The 10,573-nt window shown below is 44.3% G+C and overlaps 1 protein-coding gene across 1 annotated transcript in view; it reads right to left on the reverse strand.

Moving 5' to 3' along the window:
- LOC122927164 (histidine N-acetyltransferase-like) overlaps window positions 1–9,193 on the reverse strand; it is an 80,710-nt gene extending 71,517 nt beyond the window's left edge. Inside the window, exon 1 of the mRNA XM_044278763.1 lies at window positions 9,094–9,193. The gene's annotated coding sequence lies outside the window, so the exon portion shown is untranslated. The remainder of the gene's footprint in view (window positions 1–9,093) is intronic.
- Between the last annotated feature and the right edge of the window lie 1,380 nt (window positions 9,194–10,573).

Here is a 10,573-nt window from a genome sequence, read left to right on the forward strand (position 1 = left end):
ATAGGTGGGGATGCGAATCCCAAAAGGAAGTGAGCCTTAGATTTCTACACGTTTTCATAAGCATTAATGTTTTTTACTTTTAAGAATTCGTCTAAATCCTTTTTGAAACTGTCTATTGTTCCTGCAGTGACCACGTCCTGAGGAAGTCTATTCCACAGATTCACAGTTCTTACAGTAAAGTAGCTTTGACGCTTCCGGAGACTGAACTTTTTCCTCTCCAGTCGGAGGCGGCGCCAACTTGTGTTTTGAGCGCATTTTACATGGAACAGCTATTCACTGTATTTTTTAGTATGGCCCATTTATATAATTGTATAGGTTAATCATGTCCCCCCTTAGACGTCTCTTCTTAAGACTAAATAAATTCAGTTCTTTTAATCTTTCTTCATAGCTAAGACTCTCCATGCCCCTTATCAGTTTAGTCGCTCTCCTCTGAAGTTTTTCCAGCTGCAGAGCGTCCTTTCTATGGACTGGTGCCCAGAACTGAACTGCTTATTCCAGATGAGGCTGCACCAACGCCTTGTAAAGTGGTAATGTTACATACCTGCCCCGCGAGTCCATGCCTCGTTTAATGCATGACAATATCATGGTGGCCTTAGAAGTAGCTGATTGACATTGTATGCTGTAATTTATGAAATAACTTTTATTCACCCATGTGGTACAGCAACGTTTCAGCTCAACGATAGAGCCTTTCTTAAGCAAATTACAATAACAAAGTGCTCAGTTTATATATCATAATCACATACATAATTATTAATTGTTCAATAAATAAAGGAGAAATTCATATCAAGTGAAATAAAATTTGTACAGTGAAATAAAAATAGTGGTCATAATAAAAAGAGACATAAAAAAGAGTGATATTTCATAAAATTTAAGTTTAAAATCAATTCATAACATATGTGAAGATAAAGTGAAGTTTGCAATAATCGTGATGTGTTAAATTAAGACGGGGGAGGATTAGAGATACACCAACCATATGTACAGCGACTTGGTGCACATTTCGCGCCAAACTCTGCGTGTATAGGACATCACTGGGCATGCCCGGGTTCCACCCTTAATTGCTGTGATGCTGCAACATAATGCTACGTCTTTTTGATCACTGGTTAAATAAATTATACCTGTACAGATACATGGATAGAATACAAATTAGGGACTATAGTGAAAGGGATCCAAAGGGACATGGGAGTGCATACCATCTGGGACACACACCCATCCCAACAAGGAACAGACCAAACAGTTGTTCCCATATTCATGGGGCAACTGCCATAGGTCCACCTCACAGATCTACCCCCGGTGTATTGGGGGACAATGTTATGGGGGGGAATCTGTGGATGACACATATATACCAGTGTCATCCACAGATCATCCACCCCATAATAGTGCCATCCACAGATCCCCCACCCCATAATAGCGCTATCCACAGATGCCCCTCCCCATAAAAGTGCCATCGGCAGATCCCCCCATAACAGTGCCAGACAGATCCCCCATAACAGTGCCATCCACAGATCCCCCACATAACAGTGCCTCAACCACAGATCCCCACATACCAGTGCCATCCACAGATCCCCTACATAACAGTGCCATCCACAGATCCCCCACATAACACAGCATCATCTACAGATCCCCCACATAACAGTGCATCATCCACAGATCCCCCATGATAGTATCATGCACAGACCACCATTAGTTCAAAGCCCACCAAAAGCACACCTTTTGGTTAAAAACTATTTTTTTTCTTATTTTCCTCATCAAAAACGTGTGCATCTTATGGGCCAGTGCGTCTTATAGGGCGAAAAATATGGTAGTTTTCTTTCCTCTGCATTATAAATATACAGTATACTGTGCTCTGTATTATATATGTACATTATTGCTGTCCTCTGTAGTATATTTTCATTATACTGTGCTCTGAAGTCTATATATACAGTATGCTGTCCTCTGTAGTGTGTATATATATATATATATATATATATATATATAGAGAGAGAGTTTACTGTCATCTGTAGTATATATATATATACAGTTTTCTGTCCTCTGTAGTGTATATATATATATATATTCTGTATACTGCCCTCTGTATTATATATACAGTATACTGTCCTCTGTATTATATATACAGTATACTGTCCTCTGTAGTGTACATATATACTGTATACTGCCCTCTGTATTATATATACAGTATACTGCCCTCTGTATTATATATACAGTATACTGTCCTCTGTAGTATATATATGTACAGTTTTCTGTCCTCTGTAGTGTACATATATACTGTATACTGCCCTCTGTATTATATATACAGTATACTGTCCTCTGTAGTGTACATATATACTGTATACTGCCCTCTGTATTATATATACAGTATACTGTCCTCTGTAGTATATATATGTACAGTTTTCTGTCCTCTGTAGTGTACATATATACTGTATACTGCCCTCTGTATTATATATACAGTATACTGTCCTCTGTAGTGTACATATATACTGTATACTGCCCTCTGTATTATATATACAGTATACTGCCCTCTGTATTATATATACAGTATACTGTCCTCTGTAGTATATATATGTACAGTTTTCTGTCCTCTGTAGTGTACATATATACTGTATACTGCCCTCTGTATTATATATACAGTATACTGTCCTCTGTAGTGTGTGTGTTGTGGGGGGTTTAACTCCGTCACTGTGCACACATACACACATATCAGTTCAGTCTTCACCACAGGGAGTATTTATTTCAGCAAACAAAAGTAAACCTGTCCAAAAAGCTTTCTTCAGCCCACACATATTGCATAACATAAAGTCCCACATTTTGTGTTCAGTCCAAATCGGGTAACAAAACAATATGATCTCACCACTCTCTGGGGTCTTTCAGAGACCAAACCCCCCCTAATAGCTTGTTCAGCTTTAGTTAGCTTGTGCACACTTGATCTCTTCAGCTGAGATTCCCACAGCCTTTTTAAGCACACCGTAGGAAAACCCTGGATGGAGTACGGGAGTGACCTGTCCCACCCAATCTCTCTGGTCACTCCTAAAACCCGGACCCAAAATCCACTTTAGTGAAAACCTTACAGCAACCTAATGTTACTGGTATACTTATTTCCGGGAATTATATCACTGAGGAATATGGTGAGTACAATAAAGGAATTCAAGAGGGGCCTGGATGTATTTCTGGAGCGTAATAATATTACAGGCTATAGCTACTAGAGAGGGGTTGTTGATCCAGGGAGTTATTCTGATTGGAGTCGGGAAGGAATTTTTTATTCCCCTAAAGTGGGGAAAATTGGCTTCTACCACAGTTTTTTTTTTTTTTTTTGCCTTCCTCTGGATCAACTTGCAGGTTAACAGGCCGAACTGGATGGACAAATGTCTTTTTTCGGCCTTATGTACTATGTAATACATTCTCAGTGAGACATACTGACCATCCACTATTCTCCCCTCTGTGCTACTACAGTGTATATATGTATATTGTCCTCTGTAATATATAGTATACTGTAGTATATATATATATTATACAGTATACTGCCATCTGTAGTATATATACAGTATACTGCCCTATGTAGTATTGTTGTAGAGATTCGCTTGCATCAGATGTCCATATCCAAGCTGCACTAAAATTGTGCCGAAGTACGTCAACCACAAAGAATTTCCCCCATGCTTAAAAGCACAAGTATCAAGCATCTTTGTGTAAGGAAATGTAACAATCAACCAGAGTCAGACAAAGGTGTTTTCATCCTGAGTTTCTGTTGAGCACTCCCCCTCCTCCTGCCCAGTCTCTTCACTTTTATTTTATAGCCACCAAAGGTGTAACAATAGAAAGGGGCAGGCCCGTCACCCGACCACTTCCTTCATGCAACAAGGATACAGGAAGTGATGACATACAGGAAGTGATGACATACAGGAACATGAAAAACCACCATCACTTAAAATAACATATCCAGCTAACAAAACAGTTGTATACAATAATCTCCCATTACCACTGGAGCGAACTTTATCCAGCCTTGCTCAGTGATCAATGCCCAATAAAGTTACTATGATTCTCATGCAGGTTTATTTCCAGGACAACGTCATTATCTCCAGCGGCTGATCAGGCGCACTAGAGACAACAAACGCACGTTCCTTTCATATATTGTTCTGTTTACAAATGCATCCACGCCAAGCCAATAAATCTGCGTCTTGCGCGGGGGCCCTAGCCAGCGTCCATACATTCGCCAAGAAAACACTGCTCCGCTGAACACATGAATCTCCCCCGGCCCACAGCCCAGTGCTTGGCACATGTACTGTTCGCCAATGGAGACCTCTGCGTCCGGCAGCTGTGACAGGACATACACGGGAAGATATCCACTCCAATGGTTTACCCTGACACTAAGAGACATGATGACAATACACAATATATATTTTTTTTAAATATTTATTTTCCTTTTTTAAATACACAGTAAAATGAATAAACATTACAATAGAAAAAACAACTGATACCGGATACCCATTATGAGCAATAATCAACTACCATATAAGAAAAGACAGTATCCTGCATAAATTATATTTGTCGCAGATACTGAATCCTTTCATCTAATACACAATATATTAAAAACACATCCTAATAAAATTTCCACAACAGTCCCTCCTCTTTGTCATATGCTCCCCAGTATCCCTCGATAAATCTTGATCTTCTTCTTGTCTACGAAAAGTCCTGAATCCATTAAACAAAACAGATTATGGAAAACAAAGTCAATCTTGACACGTTGCTTAAAAACAAATCTTGACTCAGAGATTCTTTTCTTCGGGCGGTGACTCAGGAGGTGGCGTTTCGCGTTGGTCGCTGGCTGGTTTGGAATCCTCTGGTCCATGGTTTGGTCTTCAGGGCGTCTTGTCTGTTCGGGTTTCAGTAACTTGGTCGATTAGACATCAGGAATATCTCACTCCGGTGTATAGAAGGAATGGAAACAAAAAACATAAGTACATATCCTATTTCCTTTAGCCGGGATCCAATGGAAAACCAGTGAGCCCCAAGATCTCCCAAAGCTTTAAAAAGGATTCCAACCCTCACTAGTCATAGCTCTGCCTCTGCCCTGCTCCTGTCAGTATGGGCCTGACCCTTGTCAATGGTGTCTGCTAGCATAACCGTCATCTAATTCGCAGAAACCCTCCTTTGGATGCTCTACTGTCGTTGATTCTCTGTGATCTCCCTCACTGCCTCAACGGTTTCATTTTAACATATCTTCCACTATGGACGAGGAATTGTTCAATCACTTCATAAGTCCAACTCCCCATCCCATCCAGCCAGAAAACAACTCCCTTTCAGCTCTCCCTGCCCTTCTTACCTCCTTCCACATCATCAGTTCCCCCCAATCAGCTGCCACATAAGATGCAGGGACAAGCTTCACCAGGACACATGAACCTCTGGCATTAGGGAGAATTACCTTTATAAGCGGCTAACCCGCATAGGAAATAGTACAGACCTGTCAACTCCACACAAGAACTTCTGACGGTCACAGGCCTCCAGTAATAACTGAATAGACTGGGGGATGGCTCCCTCATTCTGAACGTCACACCCTTCTTTCAAGCAGATATAATCTAGTCTATGGGTGTTATTAAAGAGATCGGGGGTTTCATTAGTAAGGTTGACCATTATACCTTCCTCACAACTGGAGGATCCCACAAACTTATGCCCTTTACCACATCTATGGGCAGCCTAGCTGCACGGACACCCATACAGGATTAACAAGCGAGGAGCCAGAGCCAGAACTACTATTAAACCTATAGCTGATATTACCCTCTAAGAATGTATCATTATTGTCACGGTGGGGAGTGGGGTAAACTCCCCACCGTGCAGTGTCAAAGGGTAAAAGGGGATCAGCTGGCCAAAAGGAGTAATAGGGGGGCAGGTCACCTCCTACAGCATCCCTAATCCTCTCCCTGACTCCTCACCGTATGAGCAGACCCCGATGGTAGGACAACTCATACTCTGGATTCCTAGAGACCCTAAGTCGCCCGGGTAATCCCTCACCAAGGAGCAGGGAAGAGACCACCTTTTCATCCCAGTAATGGAGGAACAGGAGTCTCTATCTGAGGCCATGCTGCAAGGAGAGAGGAACACATACAGCATAGGGAGATGGCAGGTAAGCGAAACCAATAACACACTTACCTGCCACAGACACACTGACTGGAACCCGTGCACTAGTGCTGCTGTCCACGCCAACATTAAAGGACACAGCACACACCACAAACCACACAGGAACCCAGGACACCCATAGCTACAAAAACATGAGACAGGGGAATGTCTAGTAAACATGCTGGACACGAAACACCACCAGACATGTAAAACCAAGCTAGACAAACAAACACCTTGAACAAAACCCACTCCATACAAATAAGGACAGGAAGGGAAGGAGACACCAGGATAAAATAGATGACCACAAGGGTGGCCCTCACTGGACAGATGGAACACCTTGGACTGGAGCAGAGCTCCAGCACCAACAACAGCTGAAGTACAACTGCCTCCAGCCAGGAAACCACAGAAGATATAAGCCAAGTGACCACACCCAGTCAGGAAGTTTACCCTTACAACACCAGACAGAGGGAGGCTACAACCTAAAGGGGAAGTGCACACTCAAGCATACTAAACCACGTAACCACCGGCAACAGCATGCGTAGCAACCATGTCACGGCAATCACCCAGAAGGCCGTGACACTGTCCCCGCATGCTCTCAAAGCAACACACTGCCACGGGCAACCGCAAGTGTGGCAACAGTGTCACAGCATACACCATAGGCCGTGACACTCCCACCCTTGAAAGCCCCCCAACAAAAAAAAGGGGAACTAAACAGAACACCCAAAAAACAACAGGGACGGGGGGGGGGGTAACAGAATCAGCGTCAGTGCAAGCAAGTCTCTAAAAGACTGCTGTCAGCCCCCGGAACCACCTAGAAACCAGGCAGCCAGCCACTATACAGCCCAGAGAGACCGCACTGAACACTGAGTCCACCTCAGACCCAGTTCACAGAAGGTTGCTGCGAGCAAGCATTCCTAACCAGCACACAGCCAGTACACCATAGGAATGCAGCCAGCACACAACACAAGTGACAAAACCACTGAGACATGCACAAGGGGAAGTAAGAAGATACAGCGTCAGAGCAAGGATGTCTCTCTAAGACTGCCGCCAGCCCCTGGAGCAACACACAGGAACCCAGGACACCCATAGCTGCAAAAACATGAGACAGGGGAATGTCTAGTAAACATGCTGGACACCAAACACCACCAGACATGTAACACCAAACTAGACAAACAAACACCCTGAACAAAACCCACCCATACAAATAAGGACCGGATGGGAAAGAGACACCGGGATAACATAGATGACCACAAGGGTGGCCCTCACTGGACGGATGGAACACCCTGGACTGGAGCAGAGCTCCAGCACCAACAACAGCTAAAGTACAACTGCCTCCAGCCAGGAAACCACAGAAGATATAAGCAAAGTGACCACACCCAGTCAGGGAGTTAACCCTTACAACACCAGACAGAGGGAGGCTACAACTTAAAGGGGAAGTGCACACACAAGCATACTAAACCACGTAACCACCGGCAACAGCATGCGTAGCAACCATGTCACGGCAATCACCCAGAAGGCCGTGACACTGCCCCTGCATGCTCTCGCAGCAACACGCTGCCACGGGCAACCGCAAGTGTGGCAACAGTGTCACAGCGTACACCATAGGCCGTGACAGTTATGTTCTATCAACAAATGTCTCTTGCTAGTTTGAGGTGCGTTTCCCTCCCTAAAAATTAAACTAAACAAATAAACCAAAGTGATACTCTTCATTCTTTGACGTAGTTGAGCAGCTTCTTGCAGTGACTGGTGTGGATCCATTTGTCTCATACCTCGAACTTTAGAGAGGTTGGCGTCATCAGCAGCACCTGGAATGGCCCAAGATATCTCGGCTCTAGTCCCGTCCTCGGATGTTTCTTTAGCATGACCCAATCACCTGGTTGACTAGAATGAACACTGGTTATTGAGTCTGGGTCCGGGAGAGACTCCCAAACCCGGTGGTGGACATCGGGTGATAACCCGTGGGGCTGCCTGTGGGCATACCTGATGGAATAAAGGGCTACAGCGGAACATTCAGGTAATGGATCGCCCGTGATTTTTTCTTTGCAAAAATCTGACCCAAGTACCGTCAAAGAAAAAGCAGTCGTGATGGTTCTCAACGTGATTCCCTACTAGGTTAGAAAATTGATTGACAGTTGAGAGGTTAGAATGGTTAGTAAAAAGATTAAAGATTGTTGTTTTCTGAACCACTCCTCCCCCCCCCTTCTCATTGTCCTCAAAACCAGGAAGAAGAGAAGCTGGATTCAACATGGTGCATCGTCTCAAGGTTGGAAAGATGAGGGAGGGATGAGAGAGAGAGAGAGAGAGAATGAAAGAAGCGACCCTGTCAGTAGTGGAGGTGGAAGTGACAGTTGGGGACTCACTTACCTTGGGTACTGGTTGTGTTTCAGTAGCCCAGAAAGAGCCTCCTCTGCTTCCTGCATCGTATCCCTAACCTCAGTTTTCCCCTCAGGCCAGGTGTACATTATTTGGTTCTTCCGGATTGAAACCGAGTTCTGTACGCCCTGCTTAATTACCACGATTGACTTTTGCAGCCACCATTGTGCTAGTGTTATTGCTGAGTATGCCTTTTTTATTAAAAAGTAACTTTTATTTGTCTTAGATTAAAATTCAATAAAGGTCAGATAGTAGTGAATGAGTCAGAGCACTGAGAGGAATAGAACGGTCTCAGCTATCACTCTCATGAGTCGAGGTTCTGCTGAATATTGCGGTCTCCTATCTAATACATTAGCCTAATAGAGCTTTCCCTAACAGCCCTAGTCTTCAGGCGGGGAATAGCTAGCTGGCTGTATGTCGGAGCACCTGCCCTGAACAGAGCGACCCCCAGCCTCAGGATACCTCGGACCTAACTTCAATTCCCTTATCTCCTGCTCATTAAATTGCCCTAGATAGCTTCAACGCGTTTCGCCTATATTCATAGGCCTCCTCAGGAAGCAGTAAATCTAGGTTTGGCATTTAGTCCTGCAGTGGCAAGGTAACAATGCACCAACTGACCTTATAAAGGGATACACGGCCGCATTTTCCTCCTGTGTCGTCATGTCTGGGCAGTCCTGGGCGGGTCACAGAGTAAATTACTACTACTGCGCTCGCTTGATTGCGATTGCCTGCTGTGTGACGAATGGGGGGCGTGCGTCTTGTCATGGGGATCTGACTGCGCGTCCCCAGCAGGCTGAGTTATGTTGTTTCCTTCATTTAACTATATGTGTGCAGACATCGAGGCGATCCTGTAGGACAGAACACAGGGCTCATCTCAGCAAAATATAATAAAGTCAAATAGCCTCATGATCGCTCACCACTGAGGCCGTTCACTATATGAATGTATATTATATCTAGATCACAGATCACATCCTCCATAAATGCCGATGGTAAATGTGAGCCTGCTGCTCATTCAGCTGATTCTATTAGATGAGACAGGGGGAATATGTCACTGATCAAAAGTACAGTAATCACCACATTATAGTATCGCCTAAAAGTGCCATTAATACAGACTTGGGATAGGGAGGCCATTGCAGGACACAATAGCAAAGAAAGTTGTTGTGGTGCCTTATGGGGGATAGAGATACATAAGGATGAGTTCATTTATTGAATTTACTCCCGTGGCTCACAGGGCGTAAATTATAGGGCTCACCTAGTTCTGCTATTTTACATTGGAGGGACAGGTAGTTAGATATATAGCTTAAAGAGGACCTTTCATTGGTCCAAACATTGTGAACTAAGTATAATGACATATACAGCGGCGCCCAGGGATCTCACTGCACTTACTATTATCCCTGGGCGCCGCTCCGTTCTCCCATTATGTCCTCCGGTATGTTCAGGGACTTGGTTATAGTAGGCGGAGACTTAGGGGACTTGGTTATAGTAGGCGGAGTCTGCCCGTGTTCTGCTGGGTGTCTCCTTCTCCTAGGCTGTAGCGCTGGCCAATCGCAGCGCAGAGCTCACAACCTGGGAGGTTTTTTCTCCCAGGCTGTGAGCTCTGCTCTGCGATTGGCCAGCGCTACAGCCTAGGAGAAGGAAACGCCCAGCAGAACAAGGGCAGACTCCGCCTACTATAACCAAGTCCCCAAACATACCGGAGGACATAACGGGAGAACGGAGCGGCGCCCAGGAATAATAGTAAGTGCAGTGAAATCCCTGGGCGCCGCTGTATATGTTATACTTAGTTCACAATGTTTGGACCGATGAAAGGGCCTCTTTAAAGGAAAGCACCTCATTCAGTCCAACTGGTGTCATGTTAAAGATCCACCTTGCCTCTCTCCTCAGGATTTTATTGTCCCAGTCACCTCCTCTTTTCATCTGTGGGATGTGCTCAATCCCCAGAAATGTAATGCAGTTTGTGTCCCCACAGTGCACCATATTTATATGCCTTGCAAGGTATGTGTCTTTTTTTATTAAGGATGTCATTATAGTGGTCACGGATACGTCATCTTAGTTCCCTTTTAGTTTTTCCGATGTAATCAAGTGGGCAGCTACACTA

This window comes from Bufo gargarizans, chromosome 2 (genome assembly GCF_014858855.1).
Source record: "Bufo gargarizans isolate SCDJY-AF-19 chromosome 2, ASM1485885v1, whole genome shotgun sequence".
Classification (NCBI taxonomy): Eukaryota; Metazoa; Chordata; class Amphibia; order Anura; family Bufonidae; genus Bufo; species Bufo gargarizans.